Source organism: Natator depressus, chromosome 5 (genome assembly GCF_965152275.1).
Source record: "Natator depressus isolate rNatDep1 chromosome 5, rNatDep2.hap1, whole genome shotgun sequence".
NCBI classification, from domain to species: domain Eukaryota; kingdom Metazoa; phylum Chordata; order Testudines; family Cheloniidae; genus Natator; species Natator depressus.
In genome coordinates this window covers 9,865,383-9,881,518 of record NC_134238.1, presented here as the reverse complement: position 1 = coordinate 9,881,518, position 16,136 = coordinate 9,865,383, and the positions used below count along the sequence as shown (strand labels likewise).

The 16,136-nt window shown below is 42.8% G+C and overlaps 1 long non-coding RNA gene across 1 annotated transcript in view; it reads right to left on the bottom strand.

The window, feature by feature from the left end:
* Positions 1-5,086: 5,086 nt before the first annotated feature.
* The window catches only part of LOC141988050 (uncharacterized), a 44,728-nt gene continuing 33,678 nt past the window's right edge, over positions 5,087-16,136 (bottom strand). The window contains exons 2-3 of the long non-coding RNA XR_012639640.1: positions 13,951-14,068; positions 5,087-5,679 (exon numbers count right to left, since the gene is read on the bottom strand). This is a non-coding gene — a long non-coding RNA (uncharacterized LOC141988050). The remainder of the gene's footprint in view (positions 5,680-13,950; positions 14,069-16,136) is intronic.

Here is a 16,136-nt window from a genome sequence, read left to right as displayed (position 1 = left end):
TACTAACCTGAGAGAACTAGTCAGAGAATGGAGGAAGTCCTTGGTGAAAAAAAAATCTGCCAGTTATACCACCAGTGAAAAGCAGATGGCCAAGTATCTTAGCAATACAAAGTAGATTAATTTGGGCTGGTTACCTTGGTTGTAAAGAAAATAAATGAAGATGTCTAGCACGAAACACTGCCATGCACTCAGAATGCAAAATTTTGCTCCAGCCTCCTAGAGAAAAATAACCCTTAACAAGTCATGCTGGACAGACAATACATGAAATTAATTCTCACGGTCAGAAGTTGAAATGGTGAACCAGGACTATTGGGTTCTATTCCTGGCTATGCTATGATACACTGTATGAAGTTGGTTAAGTCACTTGGGGGAGGGGGCGGGGAATATAGTTTAAGATTAGACATCTAGGGCCAAAGATTGAAAGGCACTGGGGCACATTAAGATGCAGATAGGTGACTAGTAGGGTTTTCAAAACACCTGGACACCTAGCTCCCCTTGATTGCAATAGAAGTTAGGAACGTAGGTGCCTATCTGCATCTTTAAGTACCTAAATACCTTTAAAAACCTGGCCTTTAAGCCTATACTCAGGCACCTATATAAATGGCTTGATTTTCCTGAGGTGTTGAGCAATTGCAACTTTCATTGCCTGCATGAAGAAGGATTTCAGCATTTGGCCCCTTTGATCAGACATTCAATGGGGTCCATCTTTGTTCCATTTAGCATATGAGTTGAGTGATATAACACACGGTTTTCATTTAGACTGGATTACCACGCTCTATCATGCAGCGCTGTACTCCCTTGTCTGTCTGCATCCAGCTGTTGCCTCTTGTCTTATACTTCAATTGTAAGTTCTTTGAGCCAGGAACTGTCTTTTTATTCTGTGTTTGTACACCACCTAACACAATGAGGTCCTGGAAATTCCATGATCTGACAAAAAGAAAATTACTTATTGTTTACATAAGAATATAAGAATGGCCATACTAGGTCAGGCCAATGGTCTATCTAGCCAAGTATCCTGTCTTGTGACAGTGGCCAGTGCCAGATGCTTCAGAGTGAATGAACCAAACAGGGCCACTATCGAGTGATCCATCCCCTGTCATCCAGTCCCAGGTTCCGGGAGTCAGAATTTTAGGGACACTCAGAGCATGGGGTTGTAACCCTGACCATCTTGGCTAATAGCCACTGATGGACGTATCCTCCATGAACTTATCTAATTCTTTTCTGAACCCAGTTATATTTTTGGCCTTCACAACATCCTCTGCCAGTGAGTTCCACAGGTTGACTGTGTGTTGTGTGAAGAAGTACTTGCTTATGTTTGTTTCAAATGCGTTGCCTATTAATATCATTGGGTGAACCCAGGTTCATGTGTTTTGTGAAGGGGTAAATAATACTTCCTTATTCACTTTCTCCACACCATTCATGATTTAGTATCCCCTCTATCATATCCCCCCTCAGTCATCTCTTTTCCAAATAGACCACTCCCAGTCTTTTTAACCTTTCCTCATATGGAAGCTGTTCCATAGCCCTAATCATTTTTGTTGCCCTTTTCTTTACCTTTTCCAATTCTGATATATCTTTTCTTGAAATACGACAACCACAACTGCAGGCCGTATTCAAAATGTGGGCATACTACGGATTTATAAAGTAACATTATAATTTTTTCTGTCTCATTATCTATCCCATTCCTAATGATTCTAACATTGGTAGCTGTTTTGACTGCCACTATACACCGAGCAGATGTTTTCAGAGATCTATCTACAATGAGTCCACGATCTCATTCTTGAGTAGTAACATCTAATTTAGACCCCATCATTTTATACGCAGTTAGGATTATGTTTTATAATGTGCATTTTCCAATGTGCATTTTCCAAAGTGTTTAGTTCTTGGAATTGGGGATCCAGTCCTGAATTTTGGAGATGCAACACTGGAGTTTTGCCACTTTTGACTTTAATCTGAACAAGACTGGTCCCAGGGTGTGTTCATGTTTTTGACGTACATTTGCTTTGCTTCACAATTGACAAATTGTTGTTAGGCATTCAATTTCCATTACAGATCAATAGTAATTGAGTGCTTAACTCCAATATGTGCCTTTGTAAACCTCCCCTGTATCATTTCTCCCTCCCTGCCGCATAAATGTAGGAAATTATTAAAAACAAAAACCTTCAAGATTGCTATTCTCTTATCCCCCCAAAATTGGATATTGAAAAATAAAAAAATCAGTGAATTTGCACCCAATTTAGCACAGCTAAACATTTGCACATGCTTGAAATGATCAACTTTGGGAGCAAGTGTAGTCAAGGTCACCTCAAACTCAGCTACTTTCCTTTTTATGATGTAGATTAAGTGTTTTGTATCTCAGCCTCTACAGTAAATAAAAAATACCATTGTTAAATATATTGCTGTCATCTTTAACATTGAAGGTCACATAGGACTCTGAACTGAATATGGAAGAGCTGGAAGGCTGCATTATGCAGTACTGGAGTGAAATTAGGGATTCATCTTTAATATTTCCTTGTTTGTGTTACTGCATTTGTTTCCCAGTTTCCTTGATCGTCATATATTTCCTCTGATGATGAATGTTTCAAAGCAGACTTTGCTTCTCCACCAATCTGGATATTTGAGGTTTCAAAGTCAGGGAAATCAAAGGATCTACAGATTCAAATGTTATGCCATTTTACGAGCTATATACTTCCTGTGCATGATTTTCCTTGGAAATAAGAGCAATTAGGAAATAGCTCAATAAAAATTGTTAAGATCTGACTTCAGAGCAGCAAGAGAATGTTAAATATTCCATTAAATGGTCTGTGATGCTGACAGCACATAAAGCACGCTAACTTTTGGGTAAAATTATTGAGTTTTATTGGCTAGTGGAATAGCTTTGTGTGGAAGACTACAATGCAGTTTAATTTATGAGTAATACTTTGCACTTCTAGGTCACCTTTTGTGCAACCCTTGTCCAAGCATTTTACAAACAAATGTCTACACTATGAAATTAGGTCAAATTTATAGAAGTCAATTTTTAAGAAAGCGCTTTTATACAGTCGATTGTGTGTCCCCCCACTAAGCGCATTAAGTCGGCGGAGTGCATCCACATTACCGAGGCTAGCGTAGACTTTCGGAGCGTTGCACTGTGGGGTAGCTATCCCACAGTTCCCGCAGTCTCCGCCACCCATTGGAATTCTGGGTTGAGCTCCCAATTCCTGATGGGGCAAAAACATTGTCGCGGGTGGTTTTGGGTACATGTCGTCAGTCGCCCCTCCCTCCGTGAAAGCAATGGCAGACAATCGTTTTGCGCCTTTTTTCGTACGGGCACCATGCTGCTTTGAGCAGACAGTGCAGTAGGGCTGCAAACCGTCCTCATCGAACAACAGCTTCCACTGCCACTCTGCTCTCCTGCTCTACTGATGGTCTCACAGGTCCTCAGTATGATCATTGTCATCCGCCGCTTCCACTGCAACTCTGCTTGGCTGCTCTTGTCTCTTGCGTACCATGGCAGGCATGCAGCCCACTCAGCTGTTGTGTCCTGGCAGCAGAGGGTGCAGTAGGTCTGCAAAACTGGTCATCCAACCACCGCTTCCCCTGCAACTCTGCTTTCCTGCTCTCCTACAGACACCATACCACGGCAAGCATGGAGCCCGCTCAGATCACCGTGGCAGTCATGAGCATTGTAAACACCTCGCGCATTATCATGCAGTGTATGCAGAACCAGAACCTGCAAAAGCAGGCGAGGAGGTGACTGCAGCGTGGTGATGAGAGTGATGAGAACATGGATACAGACTTTTCTCAAAGGATGGGCCCCGGAAGTTTGGCCATCCTGGTAGTAATGAGGCAGGTTCCTGCCATGGAACACTGATTCTGGGCTCGGGAAACAAGCACAGACTGGTGTGACCGCATAGAGTTGCAGGTCTGGGATGATTCCCAGTGGCTGTGAAACTTTTGCATGCATAAGGGCACTTTCATGGTACTTTGTGACTTGCTTTCCCCTTCCCAGAATACCAAGATGAGAGCAGCCCTCACAGTTCACAAGCGAGTGACGATAGCCCTCTGGAAGCTTGCAACTCCAGACGGCTACTGGTCAGTCGGGAATCAATTTGGAGTGGGCAAAACTACTGTGGGGGCTGCTGTGATCCAAGTAGCCAACGCAATCACTGAGCTGCTGCTATCAAGGGTAGTGACTCTGGGAAAAGTGCAGGTCATAGTAGATGACTTTGCTGCAATTGGATTCCTTAACTGTGGTGGGGCGATAGACAGAACGCATATCCCTATCTTGGGACTGGAGCACTAAGGCAGCCAGTACATAAACTGAAAGGGGTACTTTTCAATGTTGCTGCAAGCACTGGTGGGTCACAAGGGATGTCTCACCAAAATCAACGTTGGATGGCCAGGAAAGGTACATGACGCTCGCATCTTCAGGAACTCTGGTCTGTATGAACAGCTGCAGCAAGGGACTTACTTTCCAGACCAGAAAATAACAGTTGGGGATTTTGAAATGCCTATAGTTATCCTTGGGGACCCAGCCTATGCCTTAATGCCATGGCTCATGAAGCCATACACAGGCACCCTGGACAGTAGTCAGGAGCTATTCAACTACAGGGTAAGCAAGTGCAGAATGGTGGTAGAATGTGCATTTGGACGTTTAAAAGCGTGCTGGCGCAGTTTACTGACTCGGTTAGACCTCAGTGAAACCAATATTTCCATTGTTATTAGTGCTTGCTGTGCGCTCCACAGTATCTGTGAGAGTAAGGGAGAGTTGTTTATGGTGGGGTGGGAAGTAGAGGCAAATTGCCTGGCCACTGATTACATGCAGCGAGATACCAGGGTAATTAGAAAAGCACAGCAGGGTGTGCTGCGCATCAGAGAAGCTTTGAAAACCAGTTTCATGTCTGACCAGGCTACGGTGTGACAGTTCTGTTTGTTTCTCCTTGATGAAAACCCGGCCACTTGGTTCACTCTACTTCCCTGTAAGCCAACTGCCCTCCCCTCTCCCCTTTGATCACTGCTTGCAGAGGCAATAAAGTCATTGTTTTTTTTCAAATTCATGCATTCTTTATTAATTCATCACACAAATAGGGGGATAACTGCCAAGGTAGCCCAGGAGGGGTGGAGGAGGAGGGAAGCACCAGATGCGGTGGGGGAAGAAGGGAGGAGGGAACAACAAGGTCACGCTGCACTTCAAAACTTATTGAATGCCAGCCTTCTGTTGCTTGGGCAGTCCTCTGGGGTGCAGTGATTGGGTGCCCGGAGATCTCCCCCCTGCCCCCCGTGTTCTTGAGTGTCTGGGTGAGGAGGATATGGAACTTGGGGAGGAGGGCAGTTGATTACACAGGGGCTGCAGTGGCAGTCTGTGCCTTTCCTGAACCTCAACCATACGCTGGAGCATATCAGTTTGATCCTCCAATAGCCTCAGCATTGCATCCCGCCTCCTCTCATCATGCTGCTGCCACCTCTCCTGTTGCTCCAGCCATCTATACTCTTGCACATCCTTCCTGTCCTCACATTTATTTTGTGCTTTCCTGGACTCTGACATTGTTTGCCTCCATACATTCTTCCGGGCTCTTTCGGTGCAGGAGGACTTCATGAGCTCAGAGAACATTTCATCGTGAGTGAGTTTTTTTCACCTTCTTATCTGCGCTAGCCTCCGGGATGGAGATGATAGTGGCAGTGTTGAAACATTTGCAGCTGTGGGAAGAAAAAAAAAGGAGAGTAAAACTGAAAAAGACACACTGGCCATTTAAAAGGCGGGGCTGATGTTTTCGGGTTAAGGTGCAGCACAAACCCAATTTAACCCCCACCCCCCCCACACCCAATTCTCTGGGATGATTGTTTCACCCCTCCCCCCACTGCATGGCTAACAGCAGGGATGATTTCTTTTCAGCCTCAGGCAAACAGCCCAGCAGGAACGGCCACCTCTGATGTCCCCTTAATAAAATTCCCCTATTTCAACCAGGTGACCATGAATGATATCACGCGCCTGAGGATAACACAGAGAGATAAAGAACGGATGTTGCTTGAATGCCAGAAAACACCGGGACCACACGCTGCCATGCTTTCTTATGCAATGATTCCAGACTATGTGCTACTGGCCTGCCATGGTAAAGTGTCCTACCATGGAGGACGCAATACAGCTGCCCTTCCCAGAAACCTTTTGCAAAGGCTTTGGGAGTACCTCCAGGAGAGCTTCACTGAGATGTCCCTGGAGGATTTCTGCTCCATCCCCAGACACGTTAACAGACTTTTCCAGTAGCTGTACTGCCCGTGAATGAATCCCAAGTCTTCAGAGCAAATTAATCATTAAACACGTTTGCATTAAACCGTGTGTTATATTTACAAAGGTACACTCACCAGAGGTGCCTTCTCAAGGTCTGGGAGCCTGGGTTGGGTGGGTATTGGCTCCAGGATGATAAACAGTTCCTGGCTGTCGGGGAGAATGGTTTCTCCTCTTGCCTGGTGTGCGCTATCTTCACCCTCCCCCTCCTCATCATCTTCCTCGTCCCCAAAATCCTCATCCTTGTTGCATGAGACTCCCTTGCAGGAGTCCACGTACAGGTGTGGGGTAGTTGTAGGGGCACCCCCCTAGAATTGCATGCAGCTCATCATAGAAGCTGCATGTCTGGGGCTCTGACCCCAAGCGGGCATTTGCCTCTTTGTTTTTTTGGTAGGCTTGCCTGAGCTCCTTAAGTTTTATGCGGCACTGCTGCGGGTCCCTTTTATAGCCTCTGTCCTTCATGCCCTTGGAGATTTTTGTAAAGATTTTGGCATTTCGTCTTTTGGAATGGAGTTCTGATAGCATGGATTCGTCTCCCCATACAGCGATCAGATCCATTACCTCCCATTCGGTCCATGCTGGAGCTCTTTTGCGATTCTGGGACTCCATGGTCACCTCTGCTGATGAGATCTTCATGGTCACCTGTGCTGATCAGCTTGCCACAGTGGCCAAACAGGAAATGAAATGTAAAAGTTTGTGGGGCTTTTCCTGTCTACCTGGCCAGTGCATTCCAGTTGAGAGTGCTGTCCAGAGCGGTCACAATGGAGCACTCTGGGAGAGCTCCCGGAGCCCAATACCGTTAAATTGTGTCCACACTACCCCAAATTCGACCCGGCGATGTCGATTTCAGCACTAATCCCCTCATCGGGGAGGAGTACAGAAATTGATTTTAAGAGCCCATTAAGTCAACAAAAATGGCTTCGTTGTGTGGACGGGTGCAGGGTTAAATTGATCTAACACTGCTAAATTCGACCTAAACTCGTAGTGTAGACCAGGGTGCAGTTGTCCCATTAAAGAATAGCCCTCATTAAGGGACATTATGGAGTTGCATCCCATGGGAAATTCTAGGATATATTGCACTTCAGAAGGCACTATACCTCCTGGAACTCTTAGGACCAGAGAGGGAAATTCACAAACTTGCTGATGCTGAAGTGGGAGTAGAGGGCATCACCAAATCCTGCACTAACTACTAGAGATCATGCCCTTCACATTTAAAATGCATAGAGTGAAATCATGCTCCCATTGAAGTCAAAGGAAGTCTTGTCAGTGACTTCCCATGGGCCAGGATTTCACCTATTGATTTTAAGGCCAAAAGAGACAGCTCGGATCTAATCTGACCTCTTGCATAATATAAGCCATAGAATTCACCCAGTGACTCCTGCACTGAGATCAATAGCATATGACTGCAAGGGACCTATGGTGATTTACTTCAGCTGAGGATCTGGCTCTGTATCTTTATCTCTCCACGCCCCCCCTCCCCCGCCCCACACACACTTGTAAACTGTGGCTTTATTTTTTTCTAACTTCAGGCCAGACAGGTCCACTGTGATCATCAGATAAGACATCCTGCATAACAAAGTCCAAAGAGTGTTACCCAGTAATTCTTACATCAGGCCCAGTCTTCTGGCTGAATATGAGCAACTCTGTAGAGACGCATCTACTCTTGATTTAGACACTCCAAGCAATGGTGAATCCCTCATAAGATGTTCCAGTGGTTAATTACACTCACTGTTGACAACCTACACAGCAATGGATCAGTATCTAATCTTCCATTCTTTGGTAAGATTTTGGAAGAGGTTGTGACAAATCAACTCTCTGAGTATCTGGATAGCCTTGACTTTCTTGACCCTTGTCAAACAAGGTTATGCCCGCGGTATGGCTCAGAGATTTTACTTGATATATAGACTGATGATCTTCTCCTGGCAATGGATAAAGACCTGATTCTCCTCTTGCTTACACCAGAGTAAGTCAGAAGTAACTACCAAAATCTATATGAAAGTGTAATAGACAATAAAATATAGATAATATTGAAATTAATCACAGAATCCCCTCTTTTGAAATAATGGCAATGGGCTTTATTATCAGAGAGCAAAGTCCCCACTAGCTCATTGCTTTAAATGGGAACTGCAGGTGCTCAGTGTCTCAAAAGCAAAGCAGAACAACTCAGGTCAAGATGTACACCAGGCTGAAATGACCGGGAATCCTGATGGGCAACAATTTTTCACTGACAGGATCTTATTGATCAGCTGCAGGAGGAAGGGAAGACACATGAAAGGGCGTGTTTATAGGCTCCAGACTCTGAAGTGAGCACTATTTAATTTGTGCTGCTTCCCATTCTCATTATGTCATGAGAATGGATTTATGTGCTGCCATTTTCTGCACTCATTACAATATTTGTCAAAATAATGACTAGTCAGGGGATCTGAATTTCCAATACAGAGGGGTCAATTATGATAGGCACACATGTATTAAAATAATTCTCCTCTTCCCCAAATTCTGCACCCCAGACTAACAAGCATTCCTTCCATTCAGTTCCCTCTATGAGTTATGTGAGAGTGGGCCGCAAGGAAGACCAATCAAACAGAAGAATTCTGAATAGTGGAACCTTTCCCCTCTGTAATTCACACTGTTATACGAGGATTTAAAATTCCAGCACCTCATTCTCATGACAAATGAGGAAAGAAAATGGCATGAAATTACTGGGCAACTTTATTACAAGTGACAAATGGTTATTAATTTCTTTGGTATTCATTACAATAACATTAATCACGGTGAACCCTTTTGGTATTAGCTCAACTGTTAATATGGAATTTCAAAGGAATTCTGGTATAATTTAACATTAGTTAACGTCAGCTTGCAATAAAGGGTTACTATATTAATATAGTTCTGTGACATAGGAGCGGGAATCAAACAAGATTTAACCCCTGAGCGCCTAACATTTTAATCGTAAAGCCCCTTCTTGTTGCATTACAGGCTAGGATGTATAAAGTAAAGCCACTCATTCTTTTAACTGTATGAGAGATCAAGGTGGAATTAATGAAGAGAGTAACAGGAGAATGGCAAAGGTAATGGGTACATGGGGCATTTGCCTTCCAGGCCAATGTGTACATACAGCCTGGATATGTAGCAACAAAATCAGTGGTAGTCTGCATGAAATGACATCATGGCTTCAGTCTAGACTATAGTAGCCAAACCATAAAAAAACATAGCACAATTGGCGCAAGTTCGATTTCAGGTGCAAGGTCTTATTCACTCCATATCACTATTACTGTTTGTATCAGAGGTCACAGGCAATAACTAAAAATACCTGTGATTAAATCTTGGGCAGGGGGCACTAAAGGGGCCACTGCTGGAGGTGGGGGGGCTGTGCCAGCTGACTGCAGCTGCTCTGGCTGGCTGCCCAGGGACCACTGCCCAGGGCTGCAGACGGTGGCTGCTCCGGCTCACCACCCGGGGACTGCTGCCAGGGCCAGCGGAGCAGCGGCTGGTGGGGCTGTCCCTGGGGCCACCTGAGCAGCACCAGCTCTAGGCACCAGCAAAGCAAGCCCGTGCTGGGGCGGCACATTTCCAGGGGCGGCATTCCGGCCATCTTTTTTTTTTTTTTTTCAGAAAAATCCACCAATGTATGGAAAAAAAAATACATGAAGATCAAAAAAGTCTCCAGTAGGGCGATAGGAGCGTGACGTGAAAAATATTGTGTCACGCTGTGACACGGTCACTCATAATGTGAATGTGCGTAAATGTGTAAATGTTAATGATTATTAATTAAATCAGGAATCACGATTACTTGAGGGCACTGGGCCGCCCTATCGGCGCCATTCACGCCAATTTCCGTGTTACGTCAGTGCCAGTGGTTAGAGGGGTAAAATGCCGGGACAAAACCAAAAATGACTTTCCGGTGCTGCCTTCTGGCAACAGAGAGAGAAATGGCAAAAAGAATTAGAAAAACATTGCAAAGTGCAAACGTGTAAAAGCCAAAACAAAAAGAGGGGGGCGGCCAAAATTTTTTTTTGCTTGGGGCGACAAAAAACCTAGAGCCGGCCCTGCACCTGAGCAACTGGCCACGGAGCCAGCTGCTTGGGCAGCCCTGAGGTCAGCCACACTTGCCCCTGCAGAAGTCACAGAGGTCGCAGAAAGTCACAGAATCCGTGACTTCTGCCACCTCCATGACAGACACCGAGCCCTAGTGATAGGGAATATAAAAACACATAAAGAAGACCCAGTCCTTTCTCTTAGAAGCTTACAACATAAAAACACAAGACAGGAAAAGAAAGTATTATTATTACACTCGTTTTCTGCCTGGGGAACAGAGGCAAAGCGAAATTAAAGAGTGGGGTTTTCAAAAGCACTCTGCATTGGTTGATTTCTTTGGACAAATCTAACAGCAAGAGGCTTGCCCAAGGTCAAACAGGGTGTGTATGGCCACTGCTGGGATGGAGTTCTGCTCTCCTAAGCCCTAGCTCAATGTCTTAACTATAAGACCATCCTTTCTCTGCTTAGTGCTCTGATGGTACTTTCAAGTTTTTTCTGTCAGTTCAATGCAAACCCAAGGGCAGTCATGAAATACTGTTCTATAGACTGCGTGTCACCTCAGTATGAGACTGCCTATCATAAGGCTACTACTAAGGTAATAAAAATCTGTTCATTGTCTTACAGCTACTAAATTCCTTCATGTTTATAAATACCCATAAGTTATCCAGAATCTTTCCAATTACATGGTGTTCCCTAACAATTCTCTGCCAGTATGAAAGCACATAGCACTGCATGCAGTCATTTTGCAAGAAATTTAGCAGGGAGCACAGGGAGTGTAGTGGGAATAATAATATAACAGAGGGACAGCAAAGGGAGGTTTGGTTGGTTAGATGATGCAGCTGTGAAAAGCCAAGAGCCATCTTCTGATCCCGGGGACTTAATCCCGGTTTATCCCGGCAGTATTTAGAACAGAATATGGCCCTACTACACGTTAGTCTTCTCTTGGCTTACAGTTACTGCTTTCATCTCAGTCTGACATGGTCCAAGCAGTTCTCTTAGCACTTCCAACATGTTTCCCCCTCTGTCACAACCCGTAGGCTATCTCCCAATTAACTCCCCTCTGACCACTTCCTTTCTCAAAAGGTACAAAAAGAATCAAATTTGAATCAACATTGTCAGAACACAAAGTACAGCTAGAAAGTCTGATGAGGTTATAAACTAAAAGGATGTATTGTGAGGGAGAAGGAGTTAAGACCAAGAAAACTCCAAGAAGTAAACACAGAAAAAAGTGAGGAGGGGAATTGTCGCATGGGGCATAAATACTAGTAGCAAGATGGAAAGGAGTAAAAGCTAATTGACATTCTTATTTATTTCAATTCTTTTGTATTTTAATTTAGGCTGAACATCAGGAATATTTTTCTCAAGACCTACCAGACTGTGGAAGAGTCTTCATTATTATTAATTATTATGATTAATTATCTGTATTAATATAGCATTTAGGAGCCTCATCATAGACTAGCATCCCATTGTGATAGATGCCAAACAAACAAAGGAAAAAAGAACTTACAAGAAAAGAATAAGACAAAAGACAATAGATGGACACAGACAGAGGGACAGGGGAGTGAAAGAAAACAATGAGACTATACTGGTCATCATGATAGGCAGAGATCTCAGAACACCAGCAGCCTAACCATTGTCAAGTGTTTTGTAGACATCACACCCAGGAGAGAACTTATCACATGAGCCATTTAAAACCAGACGAAGAATTGAGGAATCCAGTGGATAGGCTAGATGACGTACTACTAGCATCTTCCCATTTCGATAACTGAGGAAGAGTCAAAGGGGAAGAATTATCCAAAAGCTTCACGTAGTTGTGGAGACTGGTCTCTGGTTGCATTTTACACTATGGAATGGTCCATTTTCGAAGAATATGCGTCCTAGTCATGGATCCATCTCTGGAATTCCTGCTACCATAGGCACCTAGCATTCGAGAGTTGATATAAAAGAGTCTAATACTGCTTCTCATTTTAGAGGTGGGCTGAAGGAGCTCTCTCTCATTTGAGCGTGTAAATTGCTTGCTAGTTGCTACCAAAGACATGAAGAGGTCTCCTATTCTATTCTATTCAGGTGTTTACACTGAGCCTGTTACTGTGCTAGGTGAGCACTTTCTTGATTCCTCTCATCATGGGGGAAGGGGAAGTTTCAGATGAACTTCTTATTTTTGCTATGAATGCCGATAAGGAAAATCTAATTTTAGAGCATTGGGACCAGTGGTACTGGGACAGAAGAGGTATTTGGCAACTTAGAGAATGACTAGGTTTCCAATCCAAACATCCCTGAACTTCAGAAAAAAAGTTTGGATCCAGAGACAGGCCTGAGTCACAGAATCTGGGTCCAGAATGAGACTTTCTCAAAGTTCAGAGTTGTTCATATCTTGAGATTTTGTTTTGCCCCATTGTAGAGATAGGGTTTCATCATAAAGTTAAAAATCCAGAACCATATCTCAAGAGATGGAATCCAGGGTTTGGGTTTATCATGACTGCTAGTAGTTTTAGGGGATTCATTTCTCGGCAAAGAAAAATGTTCTCACTTATTACACAACCTAAAGTAATACTAGCAAGTATAACATCCAGCAATTCTGGCTTTGTTTTGGGGGGAAAGGAAGAGGAAAAATTGGAACTGCATTTAATAAATAAAACAACCTTTTCAAAAAGAAAAACAACTAATTTTTGAAAAACTCTGAAATGACTGAGCTCTAGCTACCCTGAGAAGAAAGTCACACTTTGAAGGGGGGAAATAGATACGTAGGCCAGATTCTCAGCCTCAGCTCATGTAAACTGGCATTGTTCCATTGAAGCCAAATGGCGTTACATCAAGATAAAACAACTCTGGATATGACCTGTAGTTGTAAATCTAGAGTAACTCAGTTGAAAACTCTGGATTTGTATTTGATATAACTGAGAACTGAATTTTCCCCATCTTCCCTTTTCACAGGGATAAACAAAGAGAAGACGCACATCCACAAGCGAATCATATTGAAGCCTTAGCGAGACATCTCTGGGACAAAAGACAAGAGGGCAGCTCGGCAAATCTTTCTCTTTTTTAATTTATTTATCATGCCCCAGGGTAGATCAGAATTCTAGGATTTTATGTATATTATAAATTCCCACCAGATGGAAGAATTATGTTTTTTTTTCACTGAAAGAACTCCCTTGTTCTGTCAGTTTCAAAACTGCATTTACAGGTTTGAAATTGACAAGCTCTCTAAACCAGAAGCCAGTGCTTAGAAATTGACAGAAGCCTCTCTCTTTAAGACATTCTCAAGGCAGATCTATTATGGGGAGACTTTTTTAATATGAAATACAATATTAATCCCAACTCCAAGGCTCTGTCATCACTCAAGGGCCTCATTGTCAACTGGTATATCCCGGATAAATTGAAGAGCGCTATGTAACAATCTCAATAACCAACTCAATAAAAAATAAAGGATGAAAAACAATGTGGATGAGGCTAAGGCTAAGAGTGCACTTTTTCACCTCTGATGAAATCGTATTTCTGTGTATTGAAATGCTTTATACTTACATTTGTCAGTGGCTGCAGTCTTCATAATTATATCATTATTATATTTAGACAATTCACGGTCTATAAGAGATTCAGGCTTTGTACTTACCAGAAATGGGACTGAGATGTAGATACTGTGGTTGGTTACTTACATCTATCACCCTAATACTGTCATCACATCTTCTCCTTTCATTTCTCCAGTCCACACAACCCCATTATACTTTCAACAGATGAAAGCCTTCATTTTGTAGATCCATAGAAGCAGTAAGTCTGAAATAGAAAACTCTTGTTATATCTGTCTAAAGTAGTTCCTATGACCTGTGTGCCTCAAAATGTTAATGAATTTACCCTCACAACATCCCCACCCAGTAGGGCAGTATAATTAACCTCTTTTAACAGATGAGAAATTGAAGTAGAAAGAGATTAAGTGACTTTCCCAAGCTTACACAGGAAGTCTGTGGTGGAGGATGGAATCTGAACCTTGGTCTTGTTTTATCTTAGTCCCAATGGAGCAATATGCATTTCAATACAGGCAGTCCTTAGACTCACGACACAAGTGGTTCCTGAAAATTGCGTTGTTAAGTCAAAACATCGTAACTTGTACACTCCATTGCGGAACTGAGCATTGTAAAGTCAAAACCAATTGTCATAAGTCAAATCGGTGTCAATTCAGAAATGTCGTAAGTGCCGTTCGAACGTCGTAAAGTCGAGGACTGCCTGTACAGCTGTAAATGTATACATCTAGGAACAAAAAATGTAGGCCACACTTACATAATGGGGAGACTCTATCCTGGGAAGCAGGGATGCTGAAAAAGATTTGGGGGTTGTGTTGGATAATCAGCTGAACATGAGCTCCCAGTATGATGCTGTGGCCAAAAGAGCTATGCAATCCAGGGAAATCTCAAGAAGGAGTAAAGAGGTTATTTTACCTCTATATTTGGTACTTGTGTTCCCACTGCTGGAATACTGTGTCCAGTTCTGCTACCCACGATTCAAGAAAGATGTAGATAAATTGGAGAGGGTTCAGAGAAAAGCCACACAATTAACCACTGGAACAATTTACCAAGGGTTGTGGTGGATTCTCCATCACTGACCATTTTTAAATCAAGAGTGGATGGTTTTCTAAAATATATGCTCTAGGAATTGTTTTGGAGAAGTTCTACGGTCTCTGTAATATAGGAGGTCAGACTAGGTGATCACAGCTATCCCTTCTGGCTTTGGAATCTATGATCCTGACTCTCCCAGGTCCCAGGTAAGCAACTTCTTCTCTATGTCAGCTAGTTCATTGTGATAATGTAAGCTTATTCTCCATGGCAATATATGAGTGCACCCACTTCACAGTCACACAAAAGCATTCACAACCAGGTTTTAAGTATTGACTTGTCATGAACATCTGAGACTTTTTTTACTTGCAAAAATGTTTGTGGAATGTGATTTTTTGAAGTTTAGCCCAAAGTGGAACCTTGTATCCAATGTATCCCCTATCGCAGTGAACTGAATAAAATAAAGATAAGATCAAGCAAGACCTCAATTTGAACCATCCATGAGGTTCTGGCTCTTTAAAAAACAAAACCTAATGCAGGAAGAGATTTTGCAAAAGTTGAACCAAACTTAGCTTGTGACTTAACAATCTTCAGTGCAAAACTGGGTGACAAAAATTGATAGACGTCTCAAAACAGCACTGGGACACTGTTTTACAGATAGGGAGGTGACTGAGGCTTAATGAATTTAAAGCCCTTGAACAGTGAACAGTGTAAAGCATAGATCATCAAATACAAGTAGATGGATGTCCAACTAGTTTCCCACAAATTCCCATTCTCACATTGATTGGTCAGATACATTTATTTATTTCCCAGAATAAAATAATCTGTGTGTTCTGATAAAACTGTGGTAAATCATGTTGATGCTATTACTGACCATTGTGTCTACTGAAAGAAAGTTATTTAATTTTTGAGAGAAATGTAAGCAAGATAGATATTGATCTGCTTCCAGCCAGAGGAAACATGAGTTAGAAATTTTTTAAAACTATTTCACTAATGCAATAAGGTGATGCTTGAGAGAGAAAGCTGTCAACTCAGTAGTTTTGTGATTATTGCATATCACAGTTCCAGTTTCCAGACCCTTAAAAAATATTAGTGCCAATGAGATAATGCACTGATGCTCTCCCAGCCTGTATAAGGAAGCCTGCACATTTCCTTAGACTTCTGGGAACACATTGATAGAGAAGAAAGATCAAAATTACAGTTCAGGCTAAAGGAGAAAATTTAATTCTCTTCTTTTTTTATTGAAACACCATTATGCTGAAGCTAGCTATCTGAAGAGAGGGAGCTAATTTAAT